Raw genomic sequence first — 26819 nt, 5'->3', positions numbered from 1 at the left:
TGAATCATTTTGTTGTGGTGTCTGTACAGTTAGAAAGATATGTTAGAAACTGTTAGCATTAGCACAAAACAAAATTATTCAATAAGTTCAAAGACATAGCATTTAATAGACTTTTTACCTCTAGACTTATTGGCTCTATTGAATCCAAAAGAGAGACATTTGGAGGACAGTGATCCAATGCATCTAAAAGCCTTCTAATACAACTGCAATATGTATAATTTAGTTAGTATGATATCAAAATAATGAAGTTTTAAGTTCAAAAAGCACACACAGCACTTACAATTTCAGCTCTCTATGTGTGTTTTTTAGAGAGTTGAATAGAAAGCATTGCTTCTGCTGGATGTCAATAGACACAAAACTCCAGTGGTCACTGCATAAGGAAAAAAGCATAAGAAAATCAAAGGCTACAAGAGTTCCCAATATTAAAGAAGAATCTTAAAAGAAGTAGTCACCCACATACCTGCTATGGTATGGAAGTAGCAAAACATCAATTACTTCAAAATTGCAGTGTTTGAACCAGCTGGAAATACTCATGGGAGTCTCCTTTGCATCTCTTAATTTAGAAGAAATGGCTGGATCAACAATATGGACTGTATGCTGTACAGAGGGGTGAAGCCAGCTTCTCATCATGCTACATAGGATCAGAAAATAATTAGGGTAGGTTATAAAGGAGTTACAAGGAGGATTGATTTGCAAAAAATGTAAAATTTATAGACACTTACTAGAGCATTGCAAGAATGATAGTATCTGAGCAATACTCATTCTTATGAGCCAATGCTGCTAAGCATTGTTTTGTCAAATCAAAATCATTCACTGAAACTTCATCCTCAATATGAACAACTACATCAGGGCCCAGCTCCTTCAACCTTCTATGTATCTGTAGCTCCTTCTTTCCAGTCTCCACATCTATAACAGATTTTGTTTCTTTTATTTGCTGCTTCAATGAGTCCTCATAAGCAGCCTTCCCTCTGGTGTTCTTTGAGTTTGTTACCTCAACAACCTTTACCTCATCAACCTTCAACTTTCTTCTAGGTGGAATTAGCAATATGTCTCTCATTTTGATGTCCTGCCATTCCATAGGATGAACAAGCTTGTCATACCTCCATCTCACTCTGGACAAAGTGTTGAAGTCTTTGGCCATCAAAGTCACCCTGTGAGCATGGGCTGGTACAAGCATTGCATCTTCAAAATATTTCTCCAAGTAATCCTCTGCCATTTCCTGTAAGGAAAGAATGGCAGTTCTATTCCACCTGAACCCAAGGTTCCAACTATCACAAATTTCTCTCACCAGTCTTTGAAAGGGTGCTTTGGGTATTGCAAAGCCTATAGCTTTCTGTTGCTTCCTGATCTCCCTTAGCACACCTGCACCCTGATTCAATCTTTTGGCCTTTTGCTTGAGCAAGCTCATTGGCTTACCCTTCCTGCCATGTGCAGCTCTTCCCTTTGGAGGCACACTAAATTTCTTGGTACCTGCCCAAGCTGCTGTGCCCTGGTCCTTTGCCAACTTTCCTTGCAGTTGACTTGGTTCTTGCCATCACTCTAAAAAACTGCATACAAAGGATTGGAAAGAGATCTCAGACATGGAGAACATGTTCTAACAAAGAAAAGGCAATCACAGGGGTGGATGAAGCCATATAGGGAAATTTGCAATAAAATGTGATATGAGCAGTTTGGAATTTCAAACAGGTCCACATCGCATTTTGCTGCAAATTTTTGAAATGACATGCTGGTGCACTCCTACAGTGATTTCTATGTCTCTCCAACTAAATACAGTATGAATGGAGTTTATGCAAGAAGATTACAGCTATGGAAGTCACAAAACCAGAATGACAGGGGTTGATGAAGCAATATTTCAATATTTGCAACAAAACGCGATTTCAGCAGTTTGAAATTCCTAATGCCTTCTCCTCGCATTTTGCTGCAAATTCATGAGGCAACATGCTGGAATATGCCTTCAGCCATTTGAAGGTGTTTACATAACCATACAGGATGGATTGAGTCTATGGAAGTCAAGAAGTGTGCACAGACTGAAGGGAGAACCCATAAGTACAGTTTTACCCTCACATGCAAATATCACACTTGAAGATCTGCATTCCTACAGTGATTTCTCTGTCTTGACTTGAGTCTATGCATTTCCATGCAGGATGGATTTTTTCTATTTTAGGCAAGAAGATTGCAGAGAATAAGGGGAGAACCCATTGTTACTGACCTGGAATCTATCTGTGGATGTGATGTGCTGCTGAGGAGTAACCTATGCTGAGGATGAACCTATCCTGCTGGACAGGATGCTGATGTTGCAGAGTATGGAGGTAGGGAGGCAAGAGAGCAGATACTGGAGGGCAAGAGGTCTAAAACAGGATACCACAAATAAGTGCAAATAGAATTAAAGAATCTCTAAATCCCACACGTGTGGAATGTAGTCGTTTTTCACACGTGTGGATGGGACCCAGATCTCTTGGAGTTTGAAATTTGGCACGTGTGAAAGTACACTTTATGCCTTGGAACTTGTGCCATTCATGATTTCATCATCAATACCACAACCACTTTTCCCTCCCCTGGATCCCAATCTTTCATCCCTGCCACGACCCTTGCATCTTCCATTTCCTTCTCTCTGATCCTTTCCTACCCAACACACTCCATCCAGACTGCAACCTGCCTGAAGACAGTACTGCCAGATCTCCAGGTTACCTAGAGTGCAAAGTTCAAGCTAGAGAAAGAGCAGGAGATTTACCAGTGCAACTCCATCAGCATGGAAAAGGAAAAAAAAGGTCAGAATTCTAGATTGGTTTCAATGTTTTTCAGCATTTATTTCTTCCATCCATTGGATTTTTGATGTCCCAATGTCTTCACTCAGCTCCATCCTTCTTGTTACATTTTCAATTTATACTATTCAAGAATGTGGTAAATCACCCAGAAATTAGATTGTAGGTTGATATGAATAGAAACTAGAAATTTGCAACAAAATGCGAGGAGAGTGGTTTATAATTCTCTAAACAGCCCATATCGCATTTTGCTGCAAATTCCTGTTGTTGACACATTCCTCATGAAAAGTTTCACTCATTCCATTATTTCTCTTGCATATGAGATCATAGTGTCCAGGAATCACTGAGATGAACCAAGTGCTTGATTTGACATGCACATGAACAGAACTTGAGAATTTGCAACAAAATGCGAGGAGAGTGGTTTATAATTCTCTAAACAGCCCATATCGCATTTTGCTGCAAATTCCTGTTGTTGACACATTCCTCATGAATAGTTTCACTCATTCCATTATTTCTCTTGCATATGAGATCATAGTGTCCAGGAATCACTGAGATGAACCAAGTGCTTGATTTGACATGCACATGAACAAAACTTGAGAATTTGCAACAAAATGCGAGGAGAGTGGTTTATAATTCTCTAAATAGCCCATATCGCATTTTGCTGCAGATTCCTGTTGTTGACACATTCCTCATGAAAAGTTTCACTCATTCCATTATTTCTCTTGCATATGAGATCATAGTGTCCAGGAATCACTTTAAAGATGAACCCAGTGCTTGATTTGACATGCACATTAACAGAACTTGAGAATTTGCAACAAAATGCGAGGAGAGTGGTTTATAATTCTCTAAACAGCCCATATCGCATTTTGCTGCAAATTCCTGTGTCTGATTTGGTTCTCACTTCTACCTCATTAATTTGCTATCTTTAGCCCTGTGGAAATCTTCCTTGATGATGAGAAATGTTTTTGTTTTGGAACAGCTGGCTCCCAGGCCCCACCTTTCAAGAGGAAGCTGGACTTTTCTGCTGCTATTATTAGACCACAGCAATCACCAGGTGAGTCATGAGATGTCATGAAGGAATTATCTGGTGATATACAATGCATTCACTGATTGCATATGTCAGCATATAGAATTCATAGTATATAAGTTTTTGAACAGGCAAAAAGAAGAGACTGGAGCAGAGTGCTGATTCTTCCATCAAAAAACAAATGGAACCAGAAGAGGACAATTCTCCAGATTTGCTCCTATTTGAGTTTCTTCACAAATGCAAGGCTCAGAGTAACTTCCATATATACCACAGTATTTTCAACATGGAGTTCACAATGAGCTCTGTACTGGAGCAGCACAAAGATTTTCTTTCAGACTATTGGGATACCTTCAAAGAACTGACAGAGGCAGGAAGAATTGTGGAAGGAGAAAAGGTTTTTGTGCACATAAATCATATTGTCTCCAATGACAAGCTGAGGTACCATGTGAACAGAAGATTTGACAGCCTGCCTGATCACTATAAATTCAACTGTACTTTGCACACCAAAAAGTGCAGAGTGCTGGAGGAGAGCATGGCATTTCTTATGTACATTGTCTTCAGTCAGGAGTCTTTGGATGAACAAGGGCAGGAAATAGAAGAAGAAGACACATCTGAAGCAGAGGAAAAGGAGGATGTTTCTTTGGTCACAGAAATGGCAGAGCAAGAAGAAGATATCAACCTTCAGGATGAGGGGCTGCAAGTGGCTGCTCTTGACCTTGTTCAACTGAGGACAAAAACTCTGAGGGGAGCAGAGCCTATTGAAGATTTTGATGTTCAGAGCAGCAACTATGCAGTGCCCATGCTTCCAGGTGTGTTGATTGGTGGAAAGGATTATGTTTTCCTCCATGATATAGAGTGTATGTTTGATTTGAGGGAGGACTATGCCATTTCCCTTATTGCCCAGGCTTCAAGGCTTGACAAGGAGGTTGGCATAGAGGATGACCATTCACTACTGGCTTTGGAAACAATGTTTGATCCTGTAGAGGCCCTTTCATTTTGTTTCAAAGAGGCTGAAAAGTTCCAAGAGCCAGATGAAGCTGCCTTCCAACTCACACAGGAAGCTATGAATCTCTCAGCACTATACACAGAAAATCCTAAAGAAGAGGCTGGACAAGAGGGGAGAGGGATAAATCTCTGGAAAGATGAACTGCTTGTTGCTGATGAAAATGAGAAGGTACTTCAAATCAAATACTTTGACTTCTGCTTAACTTTGTTTTTGTAGGTTGTGTATTGTCTCACTCCAATCCTTTGATATGTGGCAGCTACAAATTGAGGATGACACATTCCTCCAGAGATCAAGTGGAAGCAGGCAGGTTGGGTTTTGCAAAATGTCAGGCCTAGCTCATTATATTCATGATCTAGGCAGTGCCAAGATCTTGATTTACCATAGGCAGTTGAGCAACAATGGAGAAGCCATTGTTTACTTCCTAAAATGTTTGTCCAGGGCTTTAGGTGGACATGTTCTTTCATGGCAAAAGGAAAAGATCATTTTGATAGAGAGGTTGTCTGCCATAGATATATTTGGAGATTATGTGAATAAGCAGGCCTCTAGGGCCGCTTACTTTTTGTCTTACACTTCTTATGCATTAGCATGTGGTGTTAAGGAGCCCAAATATCTGGAGGGCTATGGAAAACACCAGCTCGTAAGGTTTCGAGAGCCACCCATGATTGCATCAGGCCACACAGTCCAAGAAGAGGAACAGGTGGAGAGAGCTGAAGAAAAGGATAAAGAGACAGTCGACATCAAGCCAATAAAGAAGAAAAAGACTCCAATCAAGATCAAAAAGAGACTTCCGATCGGCAAGCCCTGGGAGAAATAGGATTTAGTCATCGAATATAGCACAAACATTATATTAAATTTGAACTGATTTGTATAAAGTCTTTGATATCTGGTATGATCTTGTATAAATGATTAATAAGTTGATGATGAAATGATTTGTACATTTACATAGAGTGGTGTCGTTAAATATTAAATGAACAATATATTGAAATTGTAAACAAATTGTATTAAGTTCAGATCATATGTTTCACAAAAGAAATACTTTTCATGCATAACACCAAGAGTCACTTGTTCCACTAAAAAAATTTCTATTGAATGAGTTTGAAAACATGTGGACATAACACCAATAAGTTACAAATGAGTCCTATTCATGTTTACTTGTCCATTTATGGTTTCTAAATATCTTCGATTCCCTCCATTGTCTATGTCTCTCTGCTGCAATTGAATTGTCTAGAGCTTGTCTTCGTCTTTGCTTTTGGGCTAGAAGAAAAGCAAGCTTGATTTTGGAGCTAGCAACTTTTCTTTTAGCATGCAGCCTCTGTAGTATGCCTCGGTAAAACCATTGGAAGACTTCCTTCAGACTATTTGCCTTCTGACTCCCTCCATAGTGTTGTGTGTGTCTGAAAAATGCATTACGTGCCATGTAGTGAGACTTCTCCATGCCTTGGGTAGACCAAATAGCTGGGCATCCATACTTTTTGACAAAATAGGGAAGGTGGTTGTATATGATATGCTGTAAGACATAAGAATGCATAGTAAGTAATTAAAAAAAAGAGGATCACACTTAAGTAAAAGAAAAAGACATAACCTTACCATGTAGTGAGTTATATTGCAGGCTGTCCACGCGTCTTTCATTGACTTTCCAAAATGTTTAATTGCCTCCTCAAAGTTCTTGTAATCACTCTTTGTCCATGTTACTTTGTCACAGAACATGAAGAGTTGATCAAGAGACCTCCACACCTCTGCCTTCCTATTTCGTGCTTCCCCATCTGCCTCATGATCTTTCACTGCATTATGGACTTGCTTCCACAATCCATAATTAATCTTTGAAACTGCTCTACCTTGCCTTACTTGCTTACTGTGTTTGGGTCGAGACAAGAATCTTCTTGCCTTAACACCACCAATAGAGGGCTTGATTGGTACCTCCTTGCCATTGGTAGACTTTTTAAAATCCTTTGTGATTTGAACATCTCCTCCATGCAGACCTATATCGGATAACACTTTTTCCAATGCTTGAAGAGCATCCTTTCTATTTTTTTCGGGACGGAGTTTCCAAGCAAATCCAATATATAAAAATACCAATTTCTCAATAATTCGACATAGACCATGCAATGTGCATATGTGAACATTACATAGTGGAATGTCCAGAATGGCCTTGAAGTCAGGGTCAACTTTATCTCTATTAGGTGCTCTCTTCCACCATTTTGAATCCATTACTTGAGCTGATTCTTTGCAGTAAAGACAAGGAGACTTTGAGTTGCCTCCTTTACTAATGTTATACGTGCACTTAAGTGTTTTAAGATCCCCGGCCATGTGCCACTCTACTTGAAAATCACCTTTTCCTGCAACATGGAGATTCTCGCCTTGCACTTATCTTTTGATTATTCTTGGTATTTCCGTGTGGTGAAACACCCAATCTAGTGTTTCATGGTCTTCGGTCTTCACCTGCGAGATTATAGAAAACAAAAGTATTACTATATCAGATTTGAAAACAATGACCAAAATCAAGTATAAAACAAAAAATGATCATACCTGGAACGACGAGCCTAACCACCATATGTGTTTCTCTGACTGCACACTAAAATACTTCGAACTCGCTTCAGTCAATGATGTATCAATTTCTCCATTCATCAATGTAATAGTAACTCTTTCCATTTTCTTTTCCTTTACAACCTCACACTCATCCAGTTTGATAACAAATTTCAAAATGCCTTTGCACTCCTCAAATGTTATTCCATAAAACTCGACCATTCTTTTTTGAAGTTGTTGCAGATCTAAAAATATATTGTTCCAAGGATCATACACAGTGGTTCCTTTAACACCATGAAATATTTCTTCAATATGGATATATTGCCCAATAAATTCATCTATACTTTCATTCAAATGACCTCTTATCCTCCACATGGTTGCTGGATTTGGCAGTAAAACTCGTTTAATCCTTTGATCTTTCAAAGTTGAGGATATCGCATGGAAAATCGAACTATATCCCTTCCTGCTAACTCCACTAACATCAAGAGCCTCTTGGATTATAGTGCCATCAACTTGATTATTGGATACAAAGTCCTCTACAACATTGCGTTTGACTGTTTTGTATTTTTTTTCCTCAATCAAACCTTTTGCTACACCGCAAGAAAGCAATCCTTTCATTTGTTTAACAGGAAGAAGGTTCGGGTCCATATTTTCTTTTGCAGGCTCCAATAATTTCCTGTAGTAACAACACAATATGACTATATCATTCAGCACCTCCATTCTTATTTTGCGACAATCGACGAAATAGATATAGTCTGGAAGAGAGCCTTTTTGAGTATACAAAATGATAAATTTCAATCTAACCTTGCTTCCTGAATTCGTCGCTTGCATCCACCAATCCCAGCCTTCAAATTTGCAATGTTTTTAATCTTCCTGCTATGTAGTCTGTCTCCAAGCACGGTTCTCTTCTTTCTTGCTCTTGTCAACTCTTTTTTACTCTTTGAATGCTCCTCAATTTCATTCTGCAACTGCTGCTCCAATTTTGCACGAATGGCTATCTCCTCCATCTTGGCCCCCTTTTCTTGTAGGTACATCATTTTATACGTTTCCGCAAATGCAGACTGCGCTGAAATATAACCAAGAAGTCCATTTTGTCCATCGCCGGCAAACCTCAGTAATGTGGTGGGATTGACAAATGGAGGTGTAGAGTTTTTTACTTGACATTTTGGATATATGCTTCCATCGCACCATAAGTCAATATGTTGAAGCCCTTCTCTTCTCATATTTTCCCGCTGTTGAGCATTCAGCACCGTATCCTTTCGTCTTTTTTGTGCTGGAGCATATTGTTCTTCTAATTCGATGTGAAGATGGTGTAATCGCTTCTTCTCAGATAGTGACTCACTAGTATCGACCATTTTTTGTGCTTCTCAGGTTGCGAAGTTTGTTTTTCAATCTCATAGTTGTTTTGTAACATGAATCGTGGAAGTGTGGCGGTATCCATGTGAATATTTTGAAAACTTGCAATCACTAAGTTCAGTGATGGACTCTTTATGAAAGGCCTGCACACGTCGGCCAAAGAGATGCGGAATCTTTGGTAAACAAAAAAAAATCTAAGAGGATATTTAATACAAAATCGTGTTAGTCAGACAAAAGATTATCTTATTCCTTTTTGAATTGACAGTTCTGTAGTCCTTACTGACAGTTCTGAGCCACGTTTCCGTATTTTACTATTTTTGAGGTCTTTTAGGAGAGAAATAAATCAAAAAATAGTGAATTTCTTACAGGGCCCAAAATGAGTTCCCTTTTTCCCTAATGTTACAAGCATAGGCATAGTGCTGATCATCTATTGCCTCAAATGTGCAATGAGCTAAGAAATTTCTCTTAGCATCCTTTATATGTCGTTCTGGATCATACACTAAACTCTGTCTTTCCTGAAGTGAGGGAACTTGTTTTTTCGAGGAACTTAGTGAATTGCATCTCAAAATCTATAAGCTAAAACAAATTTATGGATTGACTAGAATCTCCTTTGACTGGCCAAAATGCCCTTGGACAGATTACCAAATTAGAAACAACTAGTTTTTCCCCATCAATCAAAGCCTGAAAAAGATTTTCATCATAGACTATATCTAAGGTCCTGCTATTGGTGAAGATGCCTGTTTTGACCATCGTTGAAGCATGTACAACTTGAGTCTTATGGCCCCATATATATCCTAGATCCTCATCTATCACTGCCTCATTCAAGCGAAGATTTAGGTTCTTCATTGATAACATTTTTGCTTCTGAATCTGACTCCATTTCAAGACCCTCCGCATCCTCTTCGTGTTCTTCCTCTTCTCTTCTTTGCCTTTTCTTTACAAATGATGGACCTCTTTTTCAAAACATAGGACTTGGAACTGTAGCTCGTGAAGTACTCGCCTTTTGCATTTAATGTCGGGGTTTATTTTTTGGGGGTTGTTTGATACAATCAAATACAAATCTGAAGTCTGTTTGATACAAGCGCAATATGCTCTGTCAATTCCCACAACTGGTACAAATATAATCTACTCTGTCCACTCCCACAACTGATACAACTGTAATCTTTCCTATCCACTAATACAACTTCCAATCATCTTGAAAGTTTTAAAACCTTGATCGTTGCTTAAATGCTAGGGTTATTGTGAGTGTGAAACCGCATGTGAACGAATGGACTGACTCTGATTAGGAACTAGTTGGGAAATTTTGAGCATAATTCTGATTGGTTTTTTTAGAGTTCTCTCCTCTAAGGATAAACTAATCTATGCTAATCTAGACTACACCAACCGTCGAAGCGAATAAAAGCAAGAAATAATTTCTTTTCCATTGTTCTTTTTAATATTATTAGGTTGCGAGCTAAAAGAAAGAAATAATCTCTTTTCCATTGTTCTTTTTAATATACTTAGGCTGCGAGTTTAAAAAAGACAATTACTATTGAGACAAACAATGAGCAAACAATACAATATTTTTATTTACAAAAACTGATTTACTTACAACTCATAAGAATTTAACATTCACATTAATAAGAAGTTAAAATCTTAATAAATGTAAATTTGACTTTATGAAAAATAATAAAAACTAAAAATTGAAATTGACTCCAAACCCTAAACCCTAAACTCCAAACCCTAAACCCTAAACCCTAAACCCTAAATCCCAAACCCTAAACCCTAACCCCCAAACCCGAAACCCAAACCCTCAAATCCTAAAACCTAACCCCTAAACCCTAAACCAAAACCTCCCAAACCCTAAACCCTAAAACCGAACCCTAATCTCCAAACCCAAACTCCCAAACCCTAAACCCTAACCCCCAAACCCTAAACCCTAACCCTCAAACCCTAAAACCTAACCCCCAAATCTTTGGAAGAGTCATTTAGACAACAACATATAGAGAAAGCGCAACAAGATGTTTTTTAGGCCATTTGTCGCACCGGTTACCCATTAAGCATGGTTCAAAACCCGCATTGGAAGAGAGCTATGGCATCTATAGCAAAGGTGGGTCCAGGCTTTATGTTGCCTAGTTACAATGTTGTCCTCAACAACTACCTGGATGCATACTATGAGAGGATGAAACTAGAGATGGAGCAAGTAGTATACGATGCTATTGAGAGAACAAGATGTACCATTGCTAATGATGGATGAAAAAATGTCACCAAGAGGCCTCTTATCTCAATATCATGGTATTGACATTTAAGGGGGAGGCTTTTCGTCAATCCATCGACATAAGTGGTAATGCCAAGATAGGTGAATACATTGCTGACAATTGGAGGCTACAATCCTAGATGTTGGGGAGCATAACATTGTTCAGATAATCACCCACATTGCAAAGAACTGTAGGAAATTATAAATTGGAAATATCCTACCATTTGGGCATCGATGTGCTCTTGCCATTGCCTTGACCTTGTGCTTGAGAATTGGTATAAATCAGCGGAGACTGTGTGGTTCAAAGCCAATGTAGATGAAGGAAAAAGATTGGTGTTATACTTCCTCAACCACAAGAGATTGTTGGGCATATTCAGTAACCACCAACCTGTAGAACATCCACTAGAGTTTTTAAAACCTAGCGAAACACGTTTCAGGACAAACTATATAATGTTGGACCGTTTGCTCAAGCTACAGGGAGTTGTAACGGAGACATTATTCAGTGTAGAAGCTAGCGAGTGGATAGCTAAGTCAATCACACATAACACTCACACTAAATTCATAGAGATGAAGCAAATGGCTCACACTCTTAGCTTTTGGAAGAGAATAGCTAATGGGACTGATGCAATGAGCTCGGTAGGGTTTGCCATTCGGAAATTAGATGTAAAAGGTCCAAGTTTGGGCAATGCTTACATGGCGTGTTGGACTGCCAAACGAGACCTCTTAAAGTAAAATAGAAGATCCATAGGTGACAATGTTGGCTATGTGAAGATAGTGGGAGAGAAGGAAGGAGTCTCACTTGCAGCTTTCTCACATACACAATGGGGGAATACACACAAGTGGAGGCTGAAAACAGTTTTCCTCTTCTTAGTTGTGAAAGCCAAAAGAACTCTAGTACAAAGAAATAGAAGAACCCTATATGTGGGTCTCAAACCAAACTCAACAAACTAAGGTGGCATACTAACTAAGCCACAAACTAGAGTACATAAGGATAGCTGTCATCCAGCTATTATTCATGGGCGGTGTACCAACCGCATCTGCAGCTAACAAGTCGGTGACATAAATGCACAACAGTCACCCTGGCATATCACGAGTGGAGCTCGATATCTCAACACTCCCCCTCGAGCTCAATCCCAATTCCTGCACCCCAAGTAGGTCTCTGAACTTGCACAACTTCTCTATGCCCAATGCCTTCGTGAATATGTCAGCTACCTGATCCTCTGTGTTGACATAAACTAGATCAATAAGACCTAGTAAAACCTTCTCCCGCACATAGTGATAATGCACTTCAATGTGCTTTGTTCTAGCATGATAGACTGGGTTATTTGCCAAGTGTATACTGCTCATGTTGTCACAATAAATGACAACTGGACCATCTGTAGACTGATGCATATCATAAAGTAGCTTATGCAACCAAGCTACCTCACATGCAGCCATTGCTGCGCCCCTATACTCAGCCTCTGTGCTCGACAAGGCAACTATAGGCTGTTTCTTGCTGCTCCAAGTGACTGCAGCACACCCGAAAGAGAACACATATCCACTGGTAGATCATCTATCAGAAATACTACCAGCCCAATCAACATCAGTGTATCCATGCAACTGTATCTGAACCCCAGTCTCATAAAATAGTCCATACTGTAATGTGGACTTCACATACCTGAGTATGTGTCTAGCCGCATCCAAATGTGGTTTCCTTGGACCCTACATAAACTGACTTACCAATCGAACAGCATAGCTCAAATCTGGCCTGGTAATAGTCATATAAATCAAACTTCCTACTATGCGTGTGTACATAGTAGGGTCTTCTAGAAGCTCACCTGCATCTGCGCTCAGCTTCACATTCTGCTCCAAAGGAACTGAAATAGGCTTACAGCTTGTCATCCCATATTTGGACAGCATGTCCAATCCATACTACCTCTCCAAGAGCCGTATCCCACTTGGTGATCTAATCACCCCAATGCCCAAGAAATCACGCAGCTCTCCCAAATCCTTCATCTCAAACTTCTGCTTCAATAGCATTTTCACATGAAGGATATCTTCATCGCTATCACCTGTGATGATCAAATCATCAACATAAATGACAAGCAGCAGAATACCTTTCTCTGTTTTTCTCACATAAAGTGAGAAATCTGCCTTGGAAATTTGAAAGCCAATAGTGACAAGATACTATCCTATCTTGTCAGACCATGCTCTAGGTGCTTGCTTCAAGCCACACAAGGCTTTCTTCAACCTGCAAACAAACTCAGGATGAACAGCATGAACATAACCTGGTGGCTGCTCCATGTAGACCTCTTCTTGCAAATCACCATGCAACAAGGCATTCTTTACATCCATCTGATGTAAAGACCATTCCTTTGATGTAGCCATAGCAATCACTACTCTTACGGTTACCATCCTTGCAACCGGACTGAATGTTTCTTCATAATCAATGCCATATGTCTGTGCATACCCCTTGACAACTAATCTTGCCTTGTATCTGTTCACAGAACCATCTGCATTGTGCTTCACCTTATAAACCCACTTACAGCCAATTGCATTCTTGTCTTTAGGCAAAGGCATCAATTCCCATGTAGCATTTGCTTCCAAGGCATCCATTTCTTCATCCATGGCTTTCTCCCATTTTTCTTTTCCCATGGCTTGCTCAAAAGAAGTGGGTTCTGGTTCCTGTATCACTTTGACCATATAGGCATAGTGAATGGCTATAAATCCATCATATTTCAGTCTATCCACAGGATACCTAGCTCTGGTAGACCTGCGCAAAATAGGCTCACTTCCGGGTGCTCTCAAAACATCCTTGGTCTTCCTTACTCCAGGTGTAACAACAGAAGGAATACCCAACTCATCATCAATGCTCTGTTCTGAGCCACTGGATTCACCATCCACATAAGAGTGACCTGCATTCACATCAAACATGGGCTGATCTACCTTCTCTTTTCCTTTTTGTGATACCTGCATACCACTATCTGCATTGCTTTGAGGAGATTCTCCTGATCTCAATCTGCCTGTCCATGGCGAAGTATGTGAACCACTGCTAGAGGACACTCTAGGTCCACTAATATTTTGTGATGCTACTGTGAATTCTGTGCAGCATTACCATTTTGTGCATCTACATCATCAATCACATTTATTGGTTTATACCAGCTGCTTATCTCATCAAAAACAACATCTCTGCTCACTGTAAACTTACGAGTAGAAGGATCATAGCATCTATACCCTTTCTGCTGTAGAGAATAACCAATAAAGATGCACTTCTCAGCTTTTGGATCCAACTTGGACCTTAACCCATCTGGCTGGGGTGTGATTTTTTGGTGAGCTTTTTGTCATGAGCTTTTTTTCAATTTTCATGAATATTGTGAGCTTTTCATTCACCTGAGAGAGAGAGAGGGGGAGGGGGGGTTTCATGGAGTGGGGTGGGTGGAAAGTTTGGGTTATGGTTGCAGTTAAGAGGAGAGAGGGGGGGGAGGGGAGATAAAGGAAAAGGGGAGGGATGGTCGCATGATTAAAGTGGCATGGAGAAGGGAGGGGAGGGGAGTTGGAACATATATTCGTTATCATAGTTAGAGGGGGAACTTATAAGGTATGCAAAGAGGAGTGCAAGGAGGAGAGAGAGGATGAGGAATGTGAAACTTATGTTCATCTACTAAATGTAAAGGGGAAGGGAGAGCATATGGGAAATTTGTTCATTTTCAAAGTGTATAATTTGATAGATTTGACCTCATATTTGGATTCCTCGTCGAATTCCGGTCATTTTGAGTACCAACATGACCATATTCTGATAAAAATTGAAAAAATGGTGTTTTTGTTATGAATTCATTTTGGCCTGTTTTGGGCCTATTTTGAGTCTGCGCTAGCGCAGACTCAAAATAGGCCCAAAACAGGCCAAAATGACAAAAACACCATTTTTCCAATTTTTATCGGAATATGGTCATGTTGGTACTCAAAATGACCGGAATTCAACGAGGAATCCAAATATGAGGTCAAAAGTTTCAAATTATACACTTTTAAAATGAACATATCTCCCATAGTTACTCCCTTCTACTTTGAATATGGACATATCTTCCATAATTTTTTGCCATCTACTGCCACTCATATCTGCCCCCCCCTTGTGCATAGTATACACTCTTCCACCCCTTCCACATGCTATGAAAATGAACATATCCTATATCCTCTCCCCCTCTTTCTAACCTCCCCAGCTTTCTTATAACAAAAACATGTATGGATTTCTAAAAAAAGCTCGTAAAAACAAAGGAAATGGTAAAAAAGCTCACATTAAAAAGCTCGCCAAAAGATTTTTCCCATCTGGCACATGAACATAGGCAATGCAACCAAAAATTTTCAAATGAGAAATATCTGGTTTCCTACCAGTATACATCTCCTCTAGCGTCATGCCATGTATTGCTGTAGTGGGAGTCCTGTTCATTATGTAAACTGCTGTAGCAACTGCTTTAGCCCAATAATAATCTGGTAGGTCTTTTTCATTTAGCATGGCCCAAGATACCTCTCCAATATGCCTGTTTTTCCTTTCTGCAAGTCCATTTTGCTGTGGGGTATGACTGCATGAATATTGCTGCTTTATGCCATGCTCCTACAGGAACCTTGCAAACTCATTTGAGAGGTACTCTCCCCCTCCATCTGACCTTAGGCATTTTATTTGCAGGCCTGTTTCTTTTTTAACCATAGCTTTAAAAGCTTTGAAATGCCCAAACACTTCACTTTTCTTTTTCATAAAATACACCCAAACTTTTCTGCTCTAGTCATCAATAAAAGTGATAAAATAATGACAGCCTCCAGTAGATGCAGCTTTAGTAGTCCACACATCAGAGTGGATTAATTCCAATGGCTTCTTACTCTCTTGAACATGCCTAGGAAATGGTTTCCTTGCCTGTTTTCCAAATTAATAGGCTTCACAAACCTTATGCATTTCTGCAACCTTGAATTTAGGCAATCCTGCAACAATATTTTGGGCCTGCATTGATTTAAGTCGTTGTACATTAACATGACCAATGCGTTTATGCCAGATATCAATATCTGCAACTACACTGGTCCCATGTGCAAACATTGCTGCACTCAATTCAGGCATGTCCGCATCCAATGTAAACATCCTGCCCTTCTTCTTTCCTTTTGCTATCAAGCGACCGTTATTTTTCATATCCTCAACAAAGCATCCATGAGGATTAAATCTGACCTGCAAGCCCTGCTCAACCATTTGACCAATAAAAACCAGGTTCTTGGTGATATTCGGGACATGAAATACATCAGACAGGTATTTCTTTTTCCCATCCTGCATAGACAAAGGAATTTTACCAATCTGCACAATAGGATGTGCAGTATCATCACCAGTCTCCACAAATCCTGGTCTTTCCATTTTCCCTGCATCCATTCTGCATGACCTCTCATGTGGTTTGATGCACCTGAGTCAACATACCACACATCATTGCTTTATTCTGCACTTTTCACAGAATTGGTCATGTGCTGCACCATAAACAGATGCTCATTTCTGTCATCACCCTGTCTACTAGAAGATGCATAAGTCCCTTGCTGCAATTTTCCATTCATGATGTCATTCTACGTTTTATAGCAGTCTTTAGCCATATGACCCATTTTACCACAGTAGTAGCATTCAACATTGATGTTTGCACTTTGGCCTCTCTGCCATCCACCACGACCTCTTTGGCTCCCCCTGCCTCTAGAGTTACCACGTCCTCCTCCATAGGACTGGTTTTCTTGAGTCTGCTACATATTCTAATTTCTACCACGGCCTCCAGATCGGCCTCCTCTACCTCTGCCTCTACCTCTTCCAGCATTCGAGTAGAAGATAGTTTCTTTTCAAGTTCCTCCTAAAGAAGATGCACCACCATTTCTTTGCTCTTCAGAAATTAGAAGAGCAAACAACTCCTCAAAATCAAGAAATTTTTCACGGACGACAATGGATGTCCGGAACTGTGCATAATCCTTTCCTAGACCATTCAAGGTCACAGAAACTAAATCATCATCTTCCATTGGCGACCCAATGGAAGCAAGTGCATCTGCAATTTTCTTCACCTTCATGTGGTAGTCATTCATGCTCGTATTTTCTCTCTGCACATTGTGCAACTCCTACTTGAGTTGCATTTTCCTGGCTTGCATATTTGTGCTGTACATTTTTGCCAAAGTATCCCATGCCTCCTTTGGCGTACTTGCATCCTGAATATGCACAATCATAGAATCCGAAATACTGATAGACAGCCAATACATAACTTTTCTGGCTCTCTCATGCCATCCTTTAAATGCCTGCATTTCCTGTTGATTGGGAACATTAGGAAGAACTGGTTCTTCTTCATTTCCTGTAATGAACTCCCAATAGCCTTTTCCCATAAGGAAATTCGTCATTCTAAACTTCCATGCTTGGAAGTTGTTCTTGACAAGCTTTTCAGTGACAATCTGTGAAAGAGAATCAGATGCCATTGTAGCACACTGCAAAATATTCTGTCACTACAAAAAACACAGCTTCTGTCTCACAAGGGCAAATCTGCAAAACTGACAAAAGTGGTATTTGACCACACAGTCACTTCCTAGTGATGATTTTGCATGAACAGGCAATAAGGATGATTCTGTAAATCCCAATATCTCTGCGCACAAGCATACGATGCAATTTTTGCGGCAACTTTTCACCGACCTGTAGAGCAATGGTCGCATAGCAAAAACAGGGCCTTTTTCTCAGTGCTTGTGAAGAACTTCCGCCTCCAAAATGGGCCCCGAAATGGCCTCGAATCAGAACTCTTGCCACACCGCGAAGGGCGTCTCAATCTGAGACAATGCACTCTTGCATTTTCCGGCTGTGCTACCTGTAGAGATTTGCTCCCAAACTCAAAAAAGGAAAGCAACACTGGTCCTCTTACCAAGACACCGCGAACTTGGTTTGCTTTCTTGAGCTCCTTACCATGAACCAGGCTCTGATACCATGTGAAGATAGTGGGAGAGAAGGAAGGAGTCTCACTTGCAGCTTTCTCACATACACAATGGGGGAATACACACAAAGGTGGAGGCTGAAAACAGTTTTCCTCTTCTTAGTTGTGAAAGCCAAAAGAACTCTAGTACAAAGAAATAGAAGAACCCTATTTGTGGGTCTCAAACCAAACTCAGCTAACTAAGGTGGCATACTAACTGAGCCACGAACTAGAGTACATAAGGATAGCTGTCATCCAGCTATTATTCATGGGCGGTGTACCAACCGCATCTGCAGCTAACAAGTCGGTGACATAAATGCACAACGGTCACCCTGGCATATCACGAGTGGTGGAGCTCGATATCTCAATAGGCTACAGCGTCGTTCATCATGCCACTTTGCAAAAGATGTTTCGAAAGAGATGGAATCATGCTCATAATGACCTCCACTATGCTGGCCATATTCTAGATCCCCAATGGTGGGAGTATCGTCCGAAAACATTGGAACACGTAATGCAACCTTGGCATAATCTCTTGGGAGAATGGATCTGAATCTACTGCTGCTGTCAAGGAATTATCCACTTTTCGAAATAGGGAAGGTTTGTTTGCATATACAAGAATAGGAGACCTTGCAAATGAGATGCCTTCATGGAGATGGTGGGAAGAGTGTGGAGCTTCAACACCTCATTGCGAATCTCCGCATGACACTCATTGTTTTAAATTTAATTGGTATAGACCAATGCAGAGTAAATTATTTAAATGGTATTGTTTAATTGGTATCCAATTGTGTTAAATTTCTATTGTTTAAATGGTATTTAAATGGACTTTTATTGTTTTAAGATAAACTAGTGTTGAATTGTTTTAAATTTGTATTGTTTAATTGGTATCCAGTTGTTTTAAATTTTTATTGTTTAAATGGTATTTTAAATGGATGCTCATTGTTTTAAGGTTAATTGGTATCCAATTGTTTTAAATTTGTATTGTTTAAATTAAATTGTTTAAATCGTATTTAAATGGATGCTCATTGTTTTAAGATTAATTGATATTTAATTGTTTTAAATTTTTGTTTTTTAATTTTTATCGCATATTTTCTTGTGTAGTGAACATCATCATGTCCTTTTGTTCTGTAGATGCCTGTCATCACAATACACACATACTTCCATGGCTGGAGAATAAGACCCTGGACGTAACAGAGATAGGGGAAAGAGACAACTGACTAGAGAGGAATTGGAAGAGGATGTTGCAACAAAGGAGAGAGCTCGAAAAGCATTTGAGTGAATGTGAGTCTTAGCCTTGGGGATGGATCCAACTCGAGCAACTCGTGTTGATGCTAGAACTAGCAAGTGGGCCAACCCTACGTCCCTTCAGTGGAAGGAAATCAAGAAGCAGATTTCCATTGAAGATGTGCATTCAATATGGCCGGTGTCATTGAGCGAGTCTCGAAAGGAACGATGGAAGGTGGACAAGTGCACGAATGATGAGATAAAGGCAAACGCTGAGAGGACCTACCTCGAAGTGTTTGGACATCCCCTTCATCACTCCTACCGATTGCCCATTATTCTTTTGAAAATGTTATACATGCAATTTGTCCAAGGCAAGAGCCTAGACTTCAGCTCTAAAGAGGTTGTTCACAATGTACATGATATCAGGAGAGATACTATCACATTCACATGGGAAGAGCTGAATCTAGCGCTTCAAGGAGCTGCGTTAGAGTTGAAGGTACATGCAGATTCTCTCCTCGAGAGGTTGAGCCAACAAGAGACAGAAACGAAGAGGTGGCATGAGTTTGCACAAAGTCAAACACACCTCGTCTAGTACAACCTCGGAGTCATTAAAGCATCAGAATGACAACTCCTAACTCCATCACTATGAAGCATCTAAAGGATGTTCAAACTAAAGTAGGTGAAGGCGTTGCAGATTGTAATGAATGTCCTCCCTGTAAAAACTCATTTGACTCATGGTCGGGGCATTACAATTTGTCGTGTCTACACTAGTTGCACCTCTCATGCTTGATAAAGCATATGAAAGTAAGCCATGTATGTCCAATATGTCTTGTTCCACTACCTCGTGCATTGTTCGAGGTATTTGGCCTTGAGAGATACTATGATAAGCAGGCAGGAACTGCACCAGCCACGTCAACTTTTATTTGTGACCTTTTTCTGGGAAAGGCAGCCGTAATGATCCTCCTCGGTGACATTACAAAATACAAATTTGATATGTAATATTGACAAGCCTGTATCTTGTTTTTATGAAATTTATAAGCGATATTTACTCCGCCTAAAAGCTTGTTTCATAAAAATTTCATGATGTTGTATAAAGTCTTGTTTAAAGATAATTAAAGTTTGTTTGAAGCCTACAACATTATGCATAAGTTCCTTGTTTTAAAGTGTGGACATATGTTGAAAATGACTACAAATTTGGAGCTTGCTCTTCATAGGCATCACACTCAATGTCCAACAGGATACGATTATTGCAGTACATATATACCAGTTTCTTAGCTCGATTGGCTAACAATCGATTTCAAATAGTACTATGCACATACTTATACGTGCTCCAATTTCTCTCCAAACTGGAGTTTAAAGCACATTGAGCAAGTACGCACATTTCCAATGGCCTCAAAAGCTCACAACCTATGCATACCATTCAACATCCACCACTTCCAAGCTGGTTGTTGTTTGGCCATTTCCTGTATAAAAGTGCCGCTGAACGTTCCCTCTTTCAATCTGTATTTGGTAAACTCCAAAATGCACTGACCAGCTTGATCTCTATTCAGGTAGAATGTATTGACTACTCGATAAAAGTCATCCATGACTTTTTGTTCAATCTCAGGTTGCATATTCCAGTACTCAGGTCCAAAAGATATCCTACACTATGCAACAGACTATGGGCAAATACCCACCTTCCATGGAAATATTTCGACAGCACATTGCATTTTCTCCTAGTGTATGGTATTCTCCATGTGGACACAACCGATTCTTTTAGTATTTATGGGTCTTGCAGGCTCTGTTGCACACCCCACCAAGTCATCCATACCTTTCCCACATTAGGCATTTTTGTGTCAAGATCTCTGATAGCATACATCACAGGCATCATTACATGGTATGCATCTCCCACGTTCTTCTAGAACAAGTCCTTCTCAACTAATTTTTTCATCTCAGTACTCTTATTTTGTACAGTCTCTTTTTGCGCCTCTTCCCACCTTCTATAAAGGGTGCATGAGAATGTCTCTTTAATAGGATCTTTGTTTTTCAACAAAGCCTAAAGAACCTAAAAGTGCATAGCAAATCTTGTTTCTACCAGTAGCTTTAACATTGAATTCATATGTGGTTGAAAGATGTCAAGGTCTAGTTGTCTATTAAGCACAAATTTTGCTATTCTACTAGCATCTTCAATAGGCTCCTTGAACCACTGTGTAGCATCACTCTTGTGCCAATCCCGTAGAACCAAATTCAAGCTATGGGTATTGCAACCAGTAGCATATATACATGGGTAAATCCTATGAATTTCTTTACCTGCAACTCGATAATTTTTTGCATTGTCCATCACCACTTGTACCACATTTGCTGCTCCCACACTATTAATAACATCAGCAATAACCTGTGCTATGTAAGTGCCTATCTTAATTTGACCAAAGCTATCAACAGCTCTTGAAAAGTGTTCATCACGAGGTGAGACAACCATTATGTTGATGAGAGGCCGACGTTGTACATTTGACCAACCGTCACTCACAATTGTACATCCCAAAAGATCAATATTATTTAAGACTACTTGGTTGACTCTTTCTTTCACCTCTTCATAGCATTTGCAAAGAATGCCTCGTATTGTGATAAGATGGAGGAGTGAAACCAAGACTAAACTCACCAATCTTTTTACATGCATGTCTCCATGGTTGCTTGTCTACCATCGCCAATGATGATCCTATGAAGAATATTGCCTCTGCAAGTGCATACTGCGCATCTTCCAACAAAGGCCCTCCAAAGATTTCACACAAGGATGTTTGCCTCATCATTGAAGAAGGTGTTTGAGATGAACTCGGATTTTTATTTTCATGCATCCTTTCAGTGACATCTATATTGGTCTGTGAAACATTTGATTTGGTCTCTATTTCCAAATCTATTATGTCTACATCAATGTGCATCCCACTGGCCACATTATAACATGATGTGTTTGTGCATGCAAAAGTAGTGCCAAGCCTTGTTCCTCAACAATGCCCTTTCTTCTTTTCTTCCCTAAGCCTTGTAGCCAGTCTCTGCCTATCAGGATAGGTGCATTTTCCTATTTACTTGAGATTACTACCAAAGAGTGATCTCTAATACGTGGGGCTCCACCACTCTTCTGCACTTTATTGTATTTGCACACACAGTCGTAATACTAGCCATTTAAGTTATCGACAATTTGCCACTTAGCACCAAGCAACTTTTTGCATTGCGTTCTTTGACTAGGATTAGACTTCGTAAACATTACTTGTGGTCTAGAGCCTTGTGATGAGCATGGCTGACTGACTTGCACTAAACTAGGATCTACACCCTCTTCCATTGACTCCTTTGTTCTAGTATAAGGCCTAATTATCACAAATCCCTCACGAGAGTCAATAACTTCTAACTTGTAATAATGACTAAGCATTCTACATCTTTTACATCAACCTTTATCACATAATTTTCCATGAACACATTTAAGCAATTAACTCATATTTCATAGAGTTTACAGTATGAACATGCAACAATGAAATACTAAACTAATGTTTTACAAAACCAATAGGCAATATCACTTAGAAATACTATAAATAATTGAAACATTGCAAAAGTCAAAAAACATAAGCTTTTGCATACCTGAGACCTAGTAGCAGTCAATAATCTTTTGCTTTTCTTTAGAACATATACTACCCAAAATAGGACACAATGCCCAAAAGTTAACCACACAACAAAACAAAAATGCGACTAAGATGAATGGCCTCCTCAGAGATTAGTTTTGCCCAACTCACTATAGGACAACTAACCCAAGATTCATCCACTACAAATATCTATGTCAAAAATGTCACGCGAGGACTACTACTGCCCAATAATAGGACTAGTAGCCCACAATATACAACAAATAGCATACAATCACAAGCAACACGTGAGAATAGATATTAGGACTACTCTTGCCCAAAGAAGGACAAATGGCCCAAATACCTAAACACAAACTCTACAATTAACAAACTAAGTGTCGAAGGTCCTTGCAATGATACGTATCATGGACTACCCTTGCCCAACAAAGGATGAATAGCCCAATCCACGTAACAAGCTTGGTCTCATCAACACTCTAAAGAAATGATGTCTGTATCAAGGACCAACACAGCCCAAGAGTAGGACAAATGGCCCAATCAACAAATCATTTCATAGCTTAGTTCTAAGAACAGTGAACAACCAAGCCTTAGAAAGGGTGTGCTTCCCAAGGCTATCTCTACATGCTTCTCCAAATCTGGGGACTATATTATGTATTAAGAAAGCCCGTCGAGATTTAGTCCTCTCCTAGCGGGGCTCGCCCGGCTATTGCAATAGCCTGTCGGGAATAAAATTGCCCAGCGGGATAATTAAATAGCTGGTTTACCGATTACGATCCATGGAACTTTAAGAAAGGCAGGGGCCCTTCTCTCTCTCTTAGAATCAATTTCTCTCTCTCTCTCAAAATGAATAGAGTAGAGAATCTATCATGAATTCTCTATCTCTCACAAAGCAATTATCAAAGAAATGAACAGAGATCGCTCAATGAATGGAAAATCTCTCACATGAATGGAATTGTATGATGAAAATTTCTTCTCCTGACAGAAGTGAACTTGATCAAACAACACTCAAGAAGCTCTCAATACCGCAATCACTCTCCCTCTCTCAAGGATTGCAATGCCTCAACAAAAGGCAAGGGAGCTCTGATAACATGACAAAATATGAAGAGGGGAGAGGAGAAGAGTGGAGATGAGGAGAAAGGGCACAACAAGAGAGCACACCAAAAATGACTAACTATACACTAGATTGCTAAGGAGTGTGTGATGTCTTAACACACAAAAAAACAACAAAAAATGATGATTCGTGCTGAATTTTGAAGTTTTTTTGTGTGCTAGAACCCACCCCTCAAGAAATCTTGCATTTTGGCTTGCAAAATTTATTTGTCCTTCACATTTTTTTAATTGTGTAGGTAGACTAGGTAGTGTAGCAACCCCCTAGCATTAGCAAACCAGAACAAAAACTCAAAATCTCCCAAAAATCCACAAAAACTAGTCGACGACGTAGTGTTCCACTATCCCCACGAGTCGGCACGTTATAGCTATCCCGTCGATCGGTGCGTTAGCCGTATCCCATCGGTCAAATCAAGTTGACCCGATGCATTCGCTGTATCTCACCGACCTAACCTCTGACCACGGCCTAACCCGACACCGTGATTAAATGCATGCCAAAGTCAATTATCATGCCGACTTGATAGCCATTGACTCGTGGCCTTAGAGCCATCCCACTGAGCTTGCTATCTTGTTATTCCACCGATCGGGTGCGGTAAGCCCACCCCCATGTGTGTGGTTATATTCGTATCCCGCCGCCCATTGCGTTATGCCTACCATGCGTCGTTGCTATAATTATTCTACTGGCCCAGTTATCCTGCCGATCGTCACTATTTTCTATCCCCATGCCCGTCGCCATAAATATGCCATCGACCAGTGCATTGATCAGTATCCCGCCGACCACTTTATCCCTCCGCTTGTTTTCATAACCTTATCCCTACATCCGTAGGGAATACCACTTGCATCTTATCCCGCCGAACACTTGGCAATATTTATTTTGCCGATCGGTGCATTACGCCTACTCTGCCTCCCGTCGCTATAATTATTATGCCAACCGCTACTCTACCGGTATCCCACCACCCGGTGTGATACCTTATCCCTACAACCGTCGCCATAGAGCTATCCCTACAACCGTTGGGATACCTCTAGGTAGTCTAGGAAATAAAAAATTCCAAAACCTCCGATCAGCCTGAGTGTGCCTAGTTAGAGGTCTCCTACATGCACTTGCGGTCTGGGAGAATTTTGTCCAAGGATTCTATGCCAGAAGATAGTGCTTCGAGCTAAGCTCAGCCCACCCTTTGCCCTAGCTTGGGATCTAGAAGCTATATTCCTATCCCCCACTCATTAATAGACCTCCGTCAGGAAGATCTATCTAACTCTGATGAGACGGAGGGCTTGGACGAAGTAATGCAAGACCCCTCGGGTCCAAGGGCTTCCAAAGCCCCATTCACTAGTGTGGCCTCTCCCAACTCTCCCGCATCTTTGCTTGCATCCAGGAGAGGTACATTCTCCAACATGTTCGGACATTTCGGCCGAATAGAGTCGGTAGACATGGAGAACCCCTTTGCCGGCATCTCTATAAGAAGGGAAGGTCAGCAACATCCAGCTCCCAAACCACAGACTGGGACAGAAACCACCTTCGCAGACCGAGGACCCTCCTCCTATGCAAGACCTCCCCAATGGAAACGCATGGATGATGAAGATCCATGGATGAGGGAATTTCGAGGGCAAAATCCCAGCCGAGGGGATGCGAGGAACTTCCCTGGGAGCTCATTGCATGGAACCAACGTTCCCATGCCCCAAGACCCACCTCTCCGAGAGTACGTCCCTTCCCATCCATACCCATTGCACCAATGAACGCAAGCCTAGGCACATCCGTCCCAATTTTAGTACCAACATCTACATAGATACCACCAGCAGGGCCACGCTTAAGGCTAGCCCTGCATCCCATCAGGCCCACAACAACACCACCCCTGCCAACCGCTCAAACAAAGTTAACTGATGAGGCAATGCACATCTTGGTGAATGCCCTAGGAAGGGGGGCCACACCACCTCCACCCGCCCCAGTGTTTCCCCCGCAGGGATTGCGAATCCCTTGAGGAGCCAACCCATAGCTATCTCCAAGTTAATGACCAAGTTTCTTGGAGAAGGAGACTTGGTCTCCCACGTGGAATGATTTGAGCAAATTTGTGAAGCTTTTGGTTCTCCCCGGGGACCTAGAAATGGCCAATGCATTCGATCTCAGCTTGGATGGCAAAGCAGGCCAATGGTATAAAGCTCTCACCCCAGAAGAGAGAATCAACTGGGACACATTGAGAAAGGCCTTCATTGTGGGGTTCGCCCCCAGTAGCCATAAATGGAGCCCGATTAATCAATTGTATGAAGTAAAGTAGAACGACAAGGAATCCCTATAAGGGATTACATTGCTAGGATCAAGCACCTCAATGCTTGCTATGAACCGCACGAGCGGATGAGCGACAAATAACTGTTGCCCCGCTTCCTCATCGGATTGGCAGACCCAAAGCTGCATGACCACCTAATGGTGATGAATCCTACTTCCTTTGATCTATGCAGCAAGGTGGCCATCCGCATAAGTGACAACATGATGGACAAGGCGAATTCGGATAAGACCCCAAATCCCTCAAAAACAACTGCATCAGTTAGGTAAACAATCAAGAAGGAGACTTACGAGCCAAAGGGATTGGATATAAGTGAGCTAGCCTCCAATCTACTAGATCAACTAGGCCAGCAGTGGAGGACAGGAACCTCCAAGGAGGTGTCGAGCAACCCCCACTTGTTTCCATGGAGAGAGAATGTCTTGTGTGGGGTATGCAATGGCAACCACCCCTCCAATGAGTGCCCGCGCCTAAGGAAAAGTCCAGCACTCTACTATGCACACTGGTAGAGGTGGGAAACCACGATACCTCCCAATGTCAATTTTTGAGGTCCCTTCCCCAACCCATTTATCAAATGAGACCCCCATTAGCCCTAACAGCTCTGCCTAAGCCCCCGAACACATGGGGTGGTGTTGTGGCTAGTTCAAGACAGTAAAGAGCTCAGTCGGCTTCGTTACCACCACCCATGTTGGGCCCTCAACCTCTATACCTTGTATAGCCCTAATTAATCAAGTGTTGGTAGAGGAAGTGCCCAATGATTGGGAGGAGACGGATCCAGATC

The sequence above is a fragment of the Dipteris shenzhenensis genome, chromosome 28 (assembly GCF_047967505.1).
Source record: "Dipteris shenzhenensis isolate YYH24624 ecotype China chromosome 28, Dip_SZ_1.0, whole genome shotgun sequence".
NCBI classification, from domain to species: domain Eukaryota; kingdom Viridiplantae; phylum Streptophyta; class Polypodiopsida; order Gleicheniales; family Dipteridaceae; genus Dipteris; species Dipteris shenzhenensis.
The sequence above is the reverse complement of the archived record's forward strand: the minus strand, read 5'-3'. Positions refer to the sequence as shown.